The following is an 18,204-nucleotide window of genomic DNA, read 5'->3' as shown; positions in this document are numbered from 1 at the left end:
ATGCAGCCACTGTGCCCATCAAATGTAGCCACTGTGCCCATCATATGCAGCCACTGTGCCATCAATTGTCGCCACTGTGCCATGCCATCAAATGCAGCCACTGTGCCATGCCATCAAACGCAGCCACTGTGCCATCATTTATCGCCACTGGGCCCATCAATTGTCACCACTGTGCCATGCCATCAAACGTAGCCACTGTGCCATCAATTGTCGCCACTGTGCTCAGTGTCACCACTGTGCCATCAATTGTCGCCACTGTGCCATCAATTTTCACCACTGTGCCCATCAATTGTCACCACTGTGCCCATCATTTGTCACCACGCAGCCACTGTGCTATCAAACGCAGCCACTGTGCCATGCTATCAAACACAGCCACTGTGCCATCAAACGCAGCCACTGTGCCATCAATTGTTACCACTGTGCCATCAGTTGTTACCACTGTGCCATCAATTGTTACCACTGTGCCAACAATTGTCACCACTGTGCCCAGCAATTGTCACCACTATGCCATGCCATCAAATGCAGCCACTGTGCCATCAATTGTCACCACTGTGCCATCAATTGTCACCACTGTGCCCAGCAATTGTCACCACTGTGCCCATAAATTGTCGCCACTGTGCCCATAAATTGTCGCCACTGTGCCAGCAATTGTCGCCACTGTGCCCAGCAATTGTCGCCACTGGGCCCATCAATTGTCGCCACTGGGCCCATCAATTGTCGCCAGTGCGCCCATAAATTGTCGCTACTGTGCCCAGCAATTGTCGCCACTGTGCTAGCAATTGTTGCCACTGTGCCCAGCAATTGTCGCCACTGCACCCATCAATTGTCGCCACTGTGCCCAGCAATTGTAGTCACTGCGCCCATCAATTTTCACCACTGTGCCCATCAATTTTCACCACTGTGCCCAGCAATTGTAGCCACTGTGCCCAGAAATTGTAGCCACTGTGCCTATCAATTGTCACCACTTTGCCCATCAATTTTCGCCACTGTGCCCATCAATTTTCGCCACTGTTCCCTGTAAAATGCTGCCACTGTGCCCTGTAAAATGCACCCTCCCCCCCACCCCCGCCTGGCACTTACCTTTCTGGGGTCAGCAATCCTGCTTCTACCATCCCTCAATGTCTTCTTCCGCCCTTGATGATGCTTCAGCCAATCAGGTTACCCCCCGTGCGTCCCTTGGGTAAGCATCTGGAAGCCGTTTACAGCCTGAGGGCTGTAATCAGAAAGCCTATCAGAGGCGCTGGCTCTGATAGGCACTTCCACAGCCAACCAGCTGCCGTTATTCAGATGGCCGGCGCTCGCCAGGGGGCCGGCCATCTGAATAGTCGGTGGCAGCGGCAATACATAGACTCATGCAATGCATGAATCAATGTATTGTATACAGTGGCGGTGCGAGAGCGAGAGGGGGCGGCGCTCCGGCGCCCTCTATGGACGCACCGCCACTGATAATAATATTAATAATAATAATGTGAGTTCATCCATTATAATAAAAAAGTGCAATTAGACCTCTTATAACTTTTGGGGTCTAACTAGAAGGTGAACAATTCACCTTGTTTACTAACCTAAGGGAATATTCCCCTGCAAATTGAACAGCTTATGTGTCTTTACTAAATTAACCACCACGTGTGGGGAACATTTTATCTCAACAGATGTAAAGAAAGGGGGCAGAGTGAATGAAAATGTGATTTAGCTTCCTCTAGTTACTAATCTGCAAAGCTATGTATTTAAAAAATAAAAAGTATGAGAGAGCAAACGAGTAAATCAGTGTCCCAGCAGTCACATCAATTTTTTTTAAAGGTAAATACTACATTATTAATTCAAAATATGCAGACACTGAACAAGCAGTATACTTTCCCCTTTCAAATTAAATTCATTTTAAAACATAAAACATTCTTGCTTCTACATTATGTATATTTTCTTGTTGCATCTACATAATGTATATTTTCCATTATGTATATTTTCTATTATGTATATTTTCTTTTCAATAATTCTTTACTGGGTTTCCCAAATAAATATTTCAGCCATCCATTTCAAATGAAGAGATGCAGCTTAAGGCTGCATTCACACTACAACGCGGCGTATTTTACCGCAAATTGGCGCGACAAATTGCGGCGTTTTGTCCCGCGATTTGCCACAACAAAACGCGGTAAAATACGCCGCGGTAACATACACAGGAGGGGTGATCAACATTGTCAGCTATGGCCGAACGCCGAACGCCGCCTGAAAAAAGGTCCGGGACTTGTTTTGGGCTTCAGGCGTTTCGGCGTTCGGCGTGGATATGTGAACCATCTCCATAGCCGACAATGTAAACTCACCCCTCCAGCGTATCAGGGGCTGCTGCGGTGTCGCGATTCAGGCGTATATACGCCTAGGTGTGAATGGGCACTAAAAGTGTAATGCCGCGTACGTCTTCCGAACGCCTTCTTAGCGTTCGGAACTTCCGACAACATTTGTGCGACCGTGTGTATGCAAGACATGTTTGAGCCAACATTCCATCGGAAAAAAAAATCCACGGTTTTGTTGTCAGAATTTCCGATCGTCTATACGCGGCATAATAGTGTAACCAAGTCAGCATATAAGAACAGGTCTAACAAGGCGCATAACCAACATCGTAGTACCTGAAAATGTTCTGTTGTAACAGCCATATTTTTAGATAAGAGTAACAATCCCAGGGATTTTTTATCCCATGGATCGCATAGGTATCCGCCCCCCCCCCCCCCACAAAAAAAAAATACATGCCAAAAATGGCAGGGGAGGAGTGCTTAAAGCGGAACATCCTCTTTCTGCTTTAACCACTTCAGCTCTGGAAGGTTTACCCCCCTTTATGACCAGGCCATTTTTTTGCGATACAGTACTGCGTTATTCTAACTGATAATTGCGCCGTTGTGCGACACTGTATCCAAATAAAGCTTATGTCCCTTTCTCCCCACAAATAGAGCTGTCTTTTGGTGGTATTTAATCACATCAAAAGACCGTCAAATTTTGAAAAAAAAAACAATATTTAAAATAAATATAATAATAAAACATATCCAATAAATTTTTTTAAAAAAATCTAATTTCTTCACCAATTTAGGCCAATGTGTATTCTGCTACATACAGTATTTTTGGTAAAAAAAAATCCCAATAAGCATATATTGATTGGTTTGCACAGAAGTTATAGCATCTACAAACTATGGGATAGAGTTACGAATTTTATATATATTGCTTATATGCGCCGATGTATGTGAATCCGGCCTATATATATATATATATATATATATATATATATATATATATATATATATATATATATATAGGCCGGATTCACATACATCGGCGCATATTTATGCCGGCGTAGCATATTTATATATATAATTTTGTTTATAATTATGTTGTAAATGTCCTTTACTGGTACCGATAAAGATTCTAAGGAAGAAAGTGGCAGGGTCTGCCTCCCTTTAGATGTGATTTCCTTTTTTGAGTATGTCCCTGAAATGAAATTTTTGTTGCTGAAGATGCCCAAAATTTGAGTGCAGACTTCTGGAAAAATTAGTAAGTCAAACACACAAGCAGGAAATTACATTTCTGGGGGAGTGTTCTGTACACATACTGGGCCAGATTCACAAAGAGATCCGACGGCGGATCTCTTGATCCGCCGTCGTATCTCTGAGATCCGACGGTCGGATCTATGCGACTGATTCATAAGAATCAGTTCCGCATAGATCTCCCTAAGATCCGACTGGTGTAAGTGACTTACACCGTCGGATCTTAGGCTGCAATCTCCCGCCGGTCGCTAGGTGTCGCCTCGCTCTTTTACACGTCGGATATGCAAATGAGGAGAACCGCCGATTCAGAAACGAACGCCCGCCCGTCGCTTTTTTTTTACGTCGTTTGCGTTCGGCTTTTTCCGGCGGATAGTTACCCCTGCTATATGAGGGGTAGCTAATGTTAAGTATGGGCGTCGTTCCCGCGCCGAGTTTAAATTTTTTACGTCATTTGCGTAAGTCGGTCTGGAATACGGATGGCCGCAATTGACGTTGCCGCCGAAAACAATGACGTCCTAGCGACGTCATTTGGAGCATGCGCACTGGGTAATTTCGCCGGCGGCGCATGCGCAGTTAAATCGGCGCGGGAACGCGCCTGATTTAAATTGTACACTCCCCCTAGCCGCGGAATTTTAATTCCGCTGGGGGAGTTACGATCCGACGGTGCAATTTTTGAGGTAAGTGCTTTGTGAATACTGCACTGGCCTCGCTAAATTGCACCGGCGGATCGTAAATCACATAGATTACGCGGATCTAAAGATCCGCTAATCTATGTGAATCTAGCCCACTATGTACAGAACGCCTCCAGGCTGCCCTGTTGCATTGGCTTTTTTAGAAAATGACTGCAGTTGGAAGCCTCCTGGCTTCATCCATGGTCGGAACATTTGACGGTGGGAAGGGAATTGGCCATGGTTAGACCTGGAATCACTTTGAAGCCCCTGCAATCACTGCGGCCAGTTGTATCTAAAGCTGAAGGGAAAGGATTAGACAAAATCACCAGAAACATGAGATACAGATTGATTCTATTGTGCACATCCATAGATGATTTTCTGAAGAAGCAGATAATAAATATAATAAATATGCCATGAACCACATCAGTTATGAAAGATATGAAAAAGTCTACTATCTAACACTGCCATCTCTATAAGGACAAAAATAGTAAAACTATGCTATTGTCACTTATAATGAAGTGAAATATAAAAAATTGATCTAAAAATGTAACAGTAATAAGAAAAATGGATAAAATCCATGGGCTGTTTTTTATATACTTATCAAAATGTCTTTATACAGACAATACAGGGTTGATTTACTAAAACTGGAGATTGAAAAATCTGGTGCAGTTCTGCATAGAAACCAATCAGCTTCCAGACCACTTCCGGACCGCCCACCATAGATATATGTCACTACTTTGCCTTTAGATAGCTGCCATAACCCCAGTATATTTTAAATGGCAGGCAGTCCGCGTTAACATTAAAGTTGTCTCAGCGGCAGATTCGCTGCAAGATCACTTTTATGGGCGATGGGAGAGGTGCCCTCCCCCTCCCAGCATGTCCCAGTGGTCTCCGCCGTTTACTGGAGCTGTCGGTAGAAGCGGAAACGATCCGATCCCCGGGATAGATGGGCAGAAAGTCGAGTGAGGGCAAGATGGTCCCCAATTGACTCTATGCCCTTGGAGGACCAGAGCGACGTCAAACGTCACTTCCGCCCTCTGGCCTTAAAGGGACAATTTTTATATATATGTAGCGCCCCCTTGCTTTCAGTAAAGGCACTACGCTAAAGTTAGCGGAGGAATGAGAGAGATAATTTGCTCTCATTCCAAATTATGTCAAATTTGGCCGTCGCCAAATCTGGATTGTCCTGTGTGCTAGACTGCGTTCCAGGGATGCGGTACCATCCCTGGGCGACAGGTGGCACCCGAGAGGTCCAGGCGGAGCCGCTTCTTTCTAGCAGCCAATTAGAGGAGTTTTCCCTTGCAGGGCATGCTGGGGAGGAGTATTTCTGTGGCGGAAGCCATTGTTCTTGGTTCTTCGCGGGTTCCGGGTGCGGCACCCACCTTTAGGGTGTGCGCACATCGCGGGCCCCACCACTATGGCCTACCTGGCCTGGGGTTGCGCGCAACGCGGAGTTCCTGACTCTGGGTCCTCATGGCCTGGAGCAACTGATGCTGTCAGGGGCCCCAGTGACTTACTGGGTTCCCAGCTCTATTGAAGAGATCCTAAGCTACGTGCTGTGCGGTGGGGGATCGGCTCAAGGAGAACCCGGAGGCAGGTTGTCTGAGAGGCTTGAACGAACCATTGGGGATCTGGGTGACCAAAGACTAACAGATAACCTTGGCACTGTCAGTAGGTGACCCCATTGTGACTTACTGGGAGGATTTGCTCTGCTGTTCACCATTGTCAGCATTGAGCCTGTGGCAGAGGCCTCATCTGGCATCTTATCCAAAATCAGAGCCAAGTCAGTAGCAGTGACTTGTTCTTCCCAGCAACCTTAAAGTGGCACTCCGGCTGCCAGGCTTGTGGCAGGAGTCTGTCCGGGGGCACTTCACCCACTCTGGCTGGAGTGGCGACGAACTGTATCTACTACTACTGAGAGCAGGATTGCTTTTCTCTTATCCAAGCCTGATACCGCAAAGTTCTCTTGCTTCATCAACCTTTTCTCTCTACCTCATGTTGATGTTGGTCGTGTTGGGTCGGATTTCTGTCTAATTGTTGTACACACCATCAGACAGAAATCCGCGCGGACACGATGACGTGGCCGCGCCGTCGCCGCGACGTGCGCGGCCCTGGAAGGTCAATGCTTCCACGCATGCGTCGAATCACTTTGACGCATGCAAGGGCGTTTTCGGCCGATCGGACATGTCCGGTGAGTCTGTACAGATGACCGAACATGTCCGACGGACAGGCTTCCAGCAGACATGTTTCTTAGCATGCTAAGAAACATTTGTCTGCTGGAAACTGTCCGATCCGCCAGACAATTGTCCGGTCGGCCGTACACACGACCGAACATGTCTGCTGAAACTGGTCCGTCGGACCAGTTTCAGCGGACATGTTCGGTCGTGTGTACGGGGCCTTAGAGGTAACTTAATACACTGATCCCAAAACAACCAGCGGCTCCTGAGGGGGTAGTGCTACATATATATAAAATAAAAAATATAAAGTAAAATTAATATATATATATATATATATATATATATATATTAATTTTACTTTATATTTTTTATTTTTACACTTTCCCTTATAAAAATATAATCATTTTTGATCACTTTTATCCCTATTACAAATAATGTAAACACTGCATAGGATGTAATTGAAAAAAAGCAGGACAGAGCCATTTAATGTGAGGTCTGGGGTCAAAAAGACCTCAGATCTCACATTTACAAAAGAATAATTATATATATTTTTTTTTTAATTATTTTTTTGTAAATGTGAGATCTGAGGTCTTTTTGACCCCAGATCTCACATTAAACGGCTCTGTCCTGCTTTTTTTCAATTACATCCTATGCAGTGTTTACATTCCTTGTAATAGGGATAAAAGTGATCAAAACATTTTGTAAAAATGTGTAAAAATAAAAAATATAGAGTAAAATAAATAAGAAAAAAAAATAAAATCTAAAGTGCCCCAAAGCTCAAGCACAGAAGTGAACGCATACGCAAGTCGCACCCACATATGTAAACAATGTTTATTATATTATTATTATTTTATTTTTATTTTTTTACACACATTTGTTGTTTTTCTTTCTGTAAGGAGAGAGAGAGTGATACAATGTATCTTTCCTCAGAGACCCGTTCACAGAGACCCGGGTCTCTGCTAAGGACGCAGTGACCAGCTTCTCAGCTCTGTTCCTTATCAACCAGCTTACACTGCACCCTGATGCACTGTGCATCGCTCAGTGGTTTGCAGGGTGTTCGTCTGAGCCAACACCCTGATGCAGGGTGTGTGCTACTGAGATCAGCTGGTCAACTCCTTCCTGTGTCATGACCTATGGTCTGACCAGGAAGTAAGGCAGAACTAATGGATACGTGTTTGGAAATATCCATGAGGACCGTAAAGTAATCTGGTGTAGAATTAACGGAAAGCTTTGATATTTTTTGCAAGAGAAGTACATGTATGCTATATTGGTACATAGGGGAGCTGCAATTTACAAAAAAAAGGTGAACTAAGGCCGCGTACACACGGTCGTTCCAAACCGATGAGAATGGTCCGACGGGCCATTTCCATCGGTTCACCTGAAGTGGCCTGATGGTCTGATGTGCGTACACACCATCGTTCCAAAAACTGATCGGGTCAGAACGCGGTGACGTCAAACACACGACGTGCTGAATAAAACTAAGTTCAATGCTTCCAAGCATGCGTCGACTTGATTCTGAGCATGCGCGGGTTTGAACCAATGCTTTTCTGTACTAACCATCGGTTTGGACCGATCGGGCAGCGGGCCATCGGTTACATTTTAAAGCATGTTTTAAAATTTTGGACCAAAGGACAACAGACCGATGGGCTATACGCACGGTCGGTTTGGACCGATGAAACTGAACCTCGGTCCATTCTCATCGGTTTTGTCTGACCGTGTGTACGCGGCCTCAGTCTTTAAGAATAGTTATAATTAGGATTTTCTTCCAATTTAAGTAAGTGTCAGAAATTGTATGTACTATAATCAAGTGATCCATTTAATTTTTTTTAAGAAATTAGGTCTACAGACAGATAAAGGACGTTGCCCATACCCACTCCATTAACATCAAACATCTCCACTATAACAGTTACTTTTATGTGTCAGAAATCATTTTTATATAACGGTAAGGGATGTGCGCTGTGAGGATTGTGTCCAGTATATTTCATCGCAGCCACTGAAAATAGCCCCTGGTAATCCCATTGTTGACCCTGGGAACTGTGGTTATATTAGGTCAGAAATGGATTGATCTCTATTTAATTAAAGCAGCATGAAGGATGTGCTGCCATTTCTCAGCAGAATTCTCTTCCACTGACACCGAGCCGCTTATTGCTGCCAGTGCTATTGTGCAGCTATTATGCCACTCGATAACCCCTAAATGAATAGTGTGTAATCATATTTACAATGACTTTCATTTTCACCCTCCAGTGTATTATTCTCATCTGCCATGCGGGCTCTTAACGATTTACAGATCAGTTCACCATATTTGTCATGGGCTGTATATTGTCACAGCCCATATTTATCAAACCCCAATGTCAGGAACTGTTAGTACAGGTGTCTTGTGTGTAGTTAACCACTTCCATACCAGGCCAATTCTGGCACTTCTCTCCTACATGTAAAAATCATAATTTTTTTGCTAGAAAATTACTCAAAACCCCCAAACATTACATATGATTTTTTTTAGCAGACACCCTAGGGAATAAAACGGCTGTCATTTCAACTTTTTATCTCGCACGGGTTTCAAACGCCATTATTTAAAAAAAATAATAAGTTTCATAAATGAAAATATAACAAAACGTAAAGTGGAATGCCCCCAAATTTCGGTACTTAAAAATCTCAATTTTTTTTTTACAGGTTACCAGTTTAGAGTTACAGAGGAAGTCTAGTGCTAGAATTGTTGCTCGCGCTCTAACGCACGTGACGATACCTCACATGTGTGGTTTGAACGGTGTTTACATTCGTGAGCAGGACTTACGTGTGTGCTTCTGAGCGTGAGCTACAGAGGACAAGGGTGTGAAAGGAAGCCATCCATTGTGTACAACTGTCCTGTTACCTGCTGTGATTGGTCATGGCGGTCACATGGTATTGGTGTTCTATCGAGAATTCCTCCCATCAGATAATGCCTCCGACGGGTTTGCACATGCGCAGTACACAACGTCACTCCAGCTGACAAGTTAATCAGCTGTTGTATCGTCAACACAGTGCATGCGCAGATGGTCGGAGGCATTATCCAACGATCTGCAAAAAGCCGAGGGAGGACGTATTTATCAGATTACTCCTCATTGTTGCGGGGCGTGTTTTCTGTGTGTTGCAGGGCGGATTCAGTGTGTTGAACGGCGAGTTTTATGTGTGTTGCAACCCTACCTTAGACACTTGCAAAACCCGCAGTTTAATACACTAAACCCAGCCTTAGACACAGGCAAAACCCGCCGTTCAATACACTAAACCCGGCATTAGGCACAGGCAAAACCTGCCGTTCAATACACTAAACCCAGCCTTAGACACAGGAAAAACCCGGCGTTCAATACACTAAACCGGGCCTTAGACACAGGCAAAACCCGCCATTCAATACACTAAACCGGGCCTTAGACACAGGCAAAACCAGGGCTCAAGTCCTGCTGGAACGCGTGGGAACGGAGTTCCTGCACTTTTTTCACAGCGGGAACGCAGTTCCCTTTGCAGGACTAGAGCAGCCTCAAGCAGCCGAGCCGCCCGAGCCAATCCTTCACTAAGAGGCGATGCCCAGCTCGAGTCACTGTCAGGGGCAGGCGAACCTTAGTAATCCTTTATGTTACTGACCGCTTCCTGTATATGGATTCATGGGGTAGTGTGCGGGTCACTTCCTCGATGCCGCAATGTCTCCTGGGAGCTTTTGTCATTGTTCCAAGGAGACATTGCGGAGGTCTGCCGCGAGTTATCGCCGGATTTAGAAAGAACTTGTTTAAAAAAAAAAATATGCGGTTTAGTAATTATGCATATGAGGGGATCATTTTTTTTTTGGTGGGGGAGTGGATCTTGGGTGGGAGTTCCCACACTTTTTTCCCCAGGACTTGACCCCTGGGCAAAACCCTATGTTCAACACAATAAACCCACCTTGCAACACACACAAAACATGCCCTTCAGTACACGGAAGACCAGCCCTGCAACAGCGAAGCAAAATCTGACAAGTACGTTCTCCCTCCGCTGTTTGCATATCATCACATAATGCCTTGGTACATAGCACATACGCTGTGTTTACGTCATCAACATGTCAGCTGGAGTGACGCTTGGGTCTGCAAATGCGCAGACCCATCAGAGGCAAGCGCAGACCCATCGGAGGTATTTTTCGACGGGAGACAGTATTTGACAGGACACCGGCAGCGAGCCGGTAGACTGATTAGTCATCGGCTGTGGACACAGGCGGTGACAGATCGTGCCGCTATCCGGCACCATTATCGCGCTTCCTGACAGGACATCATAACACATCCAGTCAGGATTGGAAAGCACCCGCCTGGTTGTCAGTTGACTATAGGCTGGGCGGGAAGTGGTAAAAGCATCTAAACCCAAAAACAGAAATGTATTACTTACTTGTCTTGACTTACAAATCCTTAAGGCTGGATTCACACCTTAGACGGATGTTGCTCACAGTAGGGGTCCGGTGTATCCCCGTTCTCCGTTTCAGGGACTAATCAGGGACACATTTTTGCCTGAATTCGGCACTGAAACTGAGCCAAAGATACACACCGTTCCTGTGCATGCCGCTCCACAGCTTCAATGGAGATTTGGTAGTGGTTGCATTCATACATTTTTTTTTAGTCTTTATTTCCCTTATTTTCACCTGGTGATCCATCCAAAAACACACTTCCTGTCTTAGGCCCCGTACACACGAGAGGATATCCGCTGGAAACGGTCCGCCGGACCGCTTCCAGCAGATAAATCCTCTGGCCGATTTGGATCTGATGGCTGTACTAACCATCAGATCGAAATCCGCGCGGAATACGTCCGTGGTGACGTGTCGCGACGATGGCGCGGGGACGTGCGCGACGCTGGAAGGTAAGTACTTCCACGCATACGTCGAATCATTACGACGCATACGAGGGAGGGGAGCGGACGGATTGATCCGGTAAGTCTGTACAGACAGTGAAAACATATGGAAAAAAACAAGATGCGCTACACATAATACAATGTAAATAAGTGTCCAAAAACTAATGAAATAAATCATCCGTGAATAATTGTGAAATATACATGAACAGCAAATATTCGGAGAAAAATCCTTAGTGGAAACAAAAAAGTCCTTTCACCAGTGATTATGAAAAGCAAAGTCCATATTGGTAAGTGACAATCCAAAAAGAAAAGACCTCCACCAAACGAGTATTGAATCTGCTTACCAGATTCCCGGTGGTCTCTTAATTAAAAGAAGACCCCAGGTAGCATGAAGATTGTAAACTCTGCAGAGTCAAAGCTTGAAGGACAATCAGACAAACGATCTCGGTTGCACTCCAGTGTTAGGGGATACGGTGACCATACCACATAGAAAACATAGGAGGCCACAATAGTGTAAATCCGTAAAGAAATACTTTATTAAAAGTTAGTAACAAAAACACACTTACAATGTAGCAGTGTTTGACAGGCTTATCAAGTGAAGCTCCGGCCGGAAGCAGACCAAACAGCCCATCAAATGGTGTGGGAAATATGCAGACGACGGAGGGTGATACCGATGTGAAAGCACGTTCCGCCCGACCTGGTTTCGCGACAAATCGCTTCCTCTGGGGCAGAGGACCAGACGACCAGATCAATCCGCTGGACACGATTCAAGCGGATAGATTTCTTAGCATGCTAAGAAATTTATATCCGCTTGAAATCGATCGGCCGGAGGAATCTCTGCGGATAAATATCCGCTAGGCCGTACAGACGACCAGATTTGTCCGCTGGAACTGATCCGCGGATCAATCCCAGCGGATAGATCCGGTCGTGTGTACGAGGCCTAAGGGTTTCTCTGCTCTGTAAAGCTGCAATTGAGCCACTCTTGGACTGTCGCATTGTTAGTCTCTAGGGAGAGGGTAGTGTTATGCCTAGTAAACAGAAAGAGAATATCAGACAAAAAATAAGTATTCGGAGCATTCGTTCGATAATCTATACGTTAGTACACAGCTTTCGAGAGCCGATCACGACACTTCATGTGAAAATATCCAAAAGGGACAAGCACAAAACATTTTCTTGTATGATAACAGAATGAATGTTTTTCATGTAATCAGCGTAGCATTTCTCTTTTCTTTTTTTTTCTTTTTTTTAGTGTAGCATTTCTATGAAATAAAATGTATGACCAAGATCACACATGCTAGGAAACTAAAGAACACATTATAATACAAGACGATACAATACATTGCTGTATACCACTTTCAAAGTTGTATTCTGTCTTACAAGAACTTTCAAAACTTTAATAATCTATTCGTTTTCGATATGAGTCTAGCATGCAAAAAAAAACAAAAAAACAGACGATCATTAGTTTGATATTCTCATTTTGTGTGCTAGGCTTCAGATGTACAAGCATGTAGGCAGGTGCAGTCTGTATTACCCACTGTAGGTGGCACTCGACCAAAGCAGCAATGCAGAAGAGGAAGGAAGTCGTGAGGAACTTGCTTCCTCTATGACTTCCTGCGATTACTAGGGAGACAGCTGCCCCCATTAGATGATGGCGCCCCACGTGACCTCGACCGCTATATTGGGTCAGGACAGAGTCTATTTAAGACTCCAGATCCTGGGTTTGGCACGCTTTATGTGAGTGGCTTATGTAGGGACAGGTTCCCTGTCTGGCAGGGATAGTGCATAGTGACAGTGATCATGGGTGCTCAACCTGTGGCCCTCCAGCTGTTGCGGAAACTACAAGTCCCATGAGGCATTGCGAGGCTAACCATTACAAGCATGACTCCCAAAGGCTGTGGCATGATGGGAATTGTAGTGCCACAACAGCTGGACGGCCACAGGTTGAGCACCCATGGTTTAGATCAGGGGTCTCCTAACATTCTAAACAAAGGGCCAGTTTATTGTCCTTCAGACTCTTGGAGGGCTAGACTTTGGCCAGTGGGGTTGGAAATTTTCCTGGCATCAGTGGGACTAAACATCTGGTATTAGGGGGAGGAATAGTGCCCCATCATTGGTATCATAGGGAGGAATAGTGCCCCTTTAGTGGTGTTAGTGGGAGAAATGGTGTATCAGTGGGAGGGATAGTCCTCCAAGGGCCGGATAAAGGCAAGTAAAGGGCCGCAGTTTGGAGACCACTGGTTTAGATCAAAGCATATTCATGTGTTAGAATGGCCCAGTCAAAGTCCAGACCTAAATCCAATTGAGAATCTGTGGCTAGACTTAAAAATTGCTGTTCACAGACGCTCTCCATCCAATCTGACAGAACTTGAGCTATTTTGCAAAGAAAAATGGGTAAAAATATCACTCTCTAGGTGTGCAAAGCTGGTAGAGACATCCCCCAAAAGACTTGCAGCTGTAATTGCAGAGAAAGGTGGTTCTACAAAGTATTGACTCCGGGGGGCGCTATACAAATGTACGCCACATTTTTCACATATTTATTTGTAAAAGATTTTGAAAACCATTTATCATTTTCTTTCCGCTTCACAATTATGTGTCACCATGTGTTGGTCTATCACATAAAATCCCAATAAAATGCATTTAAGTTTTCGGTTGTAACATGACAAAATGTGGAACATTTCAAGGGGTATAAATACTTTTCAAGGCACTGTTTTTTTTGCACAGGTTAATTAGCATAGTTGCTTTATTTTTAAGACTAGTTAGCTTGAGGCTGGAATTCTACTTTAAAGGGTTTGTAAAGGTAAAAGTTTTTTTTACCTTAATGCATCCTATGCATTAAAGTGGAGTTTCCATCCCAAAAATGTTTTTTTCATTATTATGCTCATTAGACCTAAAAAAAAATTTTTTTACTCATCTGGAAATGCCTGTTGCTATGCGGTCCCACGAAATCTGCCTTTGAAATCACCTAGGATTCTGACATCATCTCCCTCTAATGCTCCTGGGAAATGTGTGTCATCATTTCCCAGGATGCAGTGCGCTGTGCAATTATCACTCCCCATCCAAGACTTCCAGGAAGTAAGTGCTTGTAGGCTTCACAATGCCCACAAGCAAAATGACAACGGTGTAGACATCGTTTTATAAACTATCTTTTTTGAATATCTATGCGGATCGGCGGCGGATTGTAAAATAGTAAGTGACCGGATTTATATTATAAAAATGCAGGATGAAAGGACATACATTTAAAAAATGCTAATTGTGGTTGGAACTCCGCTTTAACCACTTAACCCCCGGACCATATTGCTGCCCAAAGACCAGAGCACTTTTTGCGATTTGGCACTGCGTCGCTTTAACTGACAATTGCGCGATCGTGCGACGTGGCTCCCAAACAAAATTAGCGTCCTTTTTTTCCCACAAATAGAGCTTTATTTTGGTGGTATTTGATCACCTCTGCAGTTTTTATTTTTTGCGCTATAAACAAAAATAGAGCGACAATTTTGGAAATTTTTGCTGTAATAAATATCCTCCAAAAATATATAAAAAAACATTTTTTTTTCCTCAGTTTAGGACGATACGTATTCTTCTACATATTTTTCGTAAAAAAAAAAAATCGCAATAAGCGCAAAATAGGGGGTATTTTTATGGCATTTTTATTAATATATTTTTTTTACTAGTAATGGCGGCGATCAGCGATTTTTTTTCGGTACTGCGACATTATGGCGGACACTTCGGACACTTTTGACACATTTTTGGGACCATTGGCATTTTTATATCGATCAGTGCTATAAAAATGCATTGGATTACTATAAAAATGAAGTTAACAAGTGAAGGGGTTAACACTAGGGGGCGGGGAAGGGGTTAAGTATGTTCCCTGGGTGTGTTCTTACTGTGGGGGGGGGGGTGGCCTCACTAGGGGAAACACTGATCCTCTGTTCATACATTGTATGAACAGAGGATCAGCATTTTCCCCGCTGACAGAACCGAGAGCTGTGTGTTTACACACACAGCTCCCGGTCCCCGCTCTGTAACGAGCAATCGCGGGTGCCCGGCGGCGATCGAGCCCGCCGGGCACACGCACGGGAGTCGGGGGCGAGCGGGGGGCGCGCGCCTCCGGCGGAGTGCACGCGCCCCTAGTGGCCTCTCAAAGAGCCGCCGTATAGCTAGAGAGGAGAGAGCAGGAGAGCCGACCTGCCGCCGTAGAATGACGGCGGCTGCTCGGCAAGTAGTTAAGGTAAAAAAACATCTGATAGCGGTGCCCCCCCCCCCCCCCCCGAGGCCACGTTTTACTTACCTCTCCACTCGAAAGTCCCGTGCGTGTTCTCGTCTTCCTATTCGGTTCCCAGCCTGGCCGTTGATTGGCTAGGCTGGGTGGATTGATAGCAGCGCAGCCATTGGCTGGCGCTGCTGTCAATCACAGCGGATGACGCGGCGCGCTGGGGGGCGGGGCCGAGTGATACAGTCGGTGGCTATGGCCACCGCTGTATCATGGGAGCGCGCTCGCAAAAGTTTTCCACCATGTGAGGGAGCTCGCATGAAGGTGGAAAGCTTTTGCGAGGAGGAGCAGAGACAGCCGCCGAGGGACCCCAGAAGACAGGGTTAGGGGCCACTCTGTGCAAAACGAACTGCACAGCGGAGGTAAGTATAACATGTTTGTTATTTTTAAACACAAAAAATCTGCCTTTAGTGTCCCTTTAAGTCTGATTCTAGGCAGGTAGACGGTGGCTCCTCTGTGTATTTCATGGCTTAATTTTCAATTTTGACTGTAATGTACTTGCGAGGAGTTTGTCTCATGAATATATGAGCAGCACGTAGGAAAAATGTTCAATTTGGAAATACTTGAGCATGCAATGTTAATAGACAATCATCGGCACAAACACTAGTCATTCCTCCTGCCTGCAATACTTTCTGTGTTTTGAATTTTAACACGTTTTTTTCTCACATAACCAGTGCAGAAACTCTGCGAGCGACTATTGAAAAATGATCACAGAAACACTTTTAGACACAGCTCGGCTTAAGTATCCTATTAATTTTAATGTATAAACCTCTTTGGGATATAAAATAATTTTCATTCTGATTCCTAAGTCAAGAATCGCTACAAATTCAATGCTCTAAATTCAGTTTTTTGGTTGATGTGTTTTTTTTTTTTTGGTTGTAGAGATTATTTCTTTTAAAACAGAACCCCAGCCAAAAATAGCAAGATAACAAGGAAAATCCCATTAAAAGATTACATAAAACAACAAGATTTTGCTGCGGTATTCCCTTTCAATCCTGGTGTAAGTATAGTGTAAGTATTGCTATCTCCATCAGGAATTATGGGGCCCCTTACACTAGGGTGACCAGACATCCCCGGTTTCAGGGAACAGTCCCCTGACTGAGGACACTGTCCCCGGAACAAGTCTGTCCCTGGTTTTGTCCCCAGATTGGATTTAATAGGGGGCAGGGGCAATTTCAAAGACAATCAGTGCAGAATTAAAATAAAAAAATTAGAATTAAACCCCCCCCGCTTCGACATGCCTACTAGCATAGAGGGGTTGTATTTTTCCCATTATCTGTGCCCCCTTCTGATGATCATGTGCTGGTCGGAGTGGAGGGAATATTTCTTCAGTTTCGGGCGCATGCCCATTCAGCTCCGCTCGCATGTTCTTCTGCCTTGGCTCAAATCCTGGCCAGCCACCTGCTTGTCTCCTTGCCTTCCCTGGTGGAGTGATCTTCCTCCACTGCCCATCCAGTAGTAGCCGGGGCCCGAAGAGTAAGATTTGAGAAGCTGTGAGGCGGGCGGCGACGGGCAGAGAGTCGCTGATTGTTGCCATTACTAGTAAAGAAAAAATATGTCCCCGGATTTCATTTTAAAAATCTGGTTACCTTACCTTACACAGCTTCAGGCATGGGCCCCCTGGAGCAGAGAACTGGGAGGGGGGGGTGCTGCCGCCTCAAATTGAGAGAAGTGGGGGGTGCAGCGAATTGGGGGGTTGCCCTGGGGACCTCTGGGCCCTGTAAAAAAAATAAAAAGGGGGGGGGCTGGTACCCATCCGGGCCCCTGGGAAGCTCTGGGCCCTTTAATAAAAAGAAAATAAAAAGAAATAAGAAAAAATATATAAAAAAAAATGTAAAAGATTTTTTTTTATATAAAAAAAGGGGGGTTGCCATCTGGGGCCCTGGGGACCTCTGAGCCCTTTAATAGAAACAAAAATATATATATAAATATATATATATATATATATATATATATATATATATATATATATATATATATATATAAAGAAAATAGAATAAATAAAAAAAAGGTGGGTTGCCATGCGGGGCCCTGGGGACCTCTGGGCCCCTTACAAAAAAAATAAAAATAGAGGTTGCCATCCGGACCCCTTACAGGTGTACTACCTGTACCCCCCTGATGGCGGCCCTGATCTCCATAAAGTGGTGCACACGCAAAGGCGTAAGTTACTGAATGCAGTTAGTCTGGGTTCGGGAACTTATGTCTGTGCGCACGTTCCAATTTATGCAAGTAGCGGCACATAGCTGCATATAACCGCCTGCATCCATTCGTTGTCTATAGGTGGCTTAAGGCAGAACCAGGAACCCCAACACTCAAAAATGTGTTTACACTTTAGAGATATTGGGCCTGTGTGCATGAGCTCATTAAACCCCAAAACAAAAATGTAATACAGTATATTGCAGCTTACTCATTTTTAGATGTGGTGGTTGCATTTGTTTTTAGACTTTTTTTTTTTCTTTTATTGTCACCTGGATCAGTACTTTTCAAGTTTTTTTAACAGACCAAACTGTCCAGCAAAAGTGGCAGTTAGAAGGTTGAGACAAACCATTTACCACTGATAGGGATTCTTACAATGATCAGCTTTTATTCCTTCATGTAAAACCTTTATCCCAAGAGGTAAAAAAACAATAAAAAAAAATGTTGTTTTAACGTCTTAACCACTTGCCGCACGGCGCCCGCCACGTGTCCCGCAAGTGTGGCCGCGGGTCTCGGGAACTCGATGTTCC

Source organism: Rana temporaria, chromosome 2 (assembly GCF_905171775.1).
Source record: "Rana temporaria chromosome 2, aRanTem1.1, whole genome shotgun sequence".
Lineage (NCBI taxonomy): Eukaryota > Metazoa > Chordata > Amphibia > Anura > Ranidae > Rana > Rana temporaria.
The sequence above is the reverse complement of the archived record's forward strand: the minus strand, read 5'-3'. Positions refer to the sequence as shown.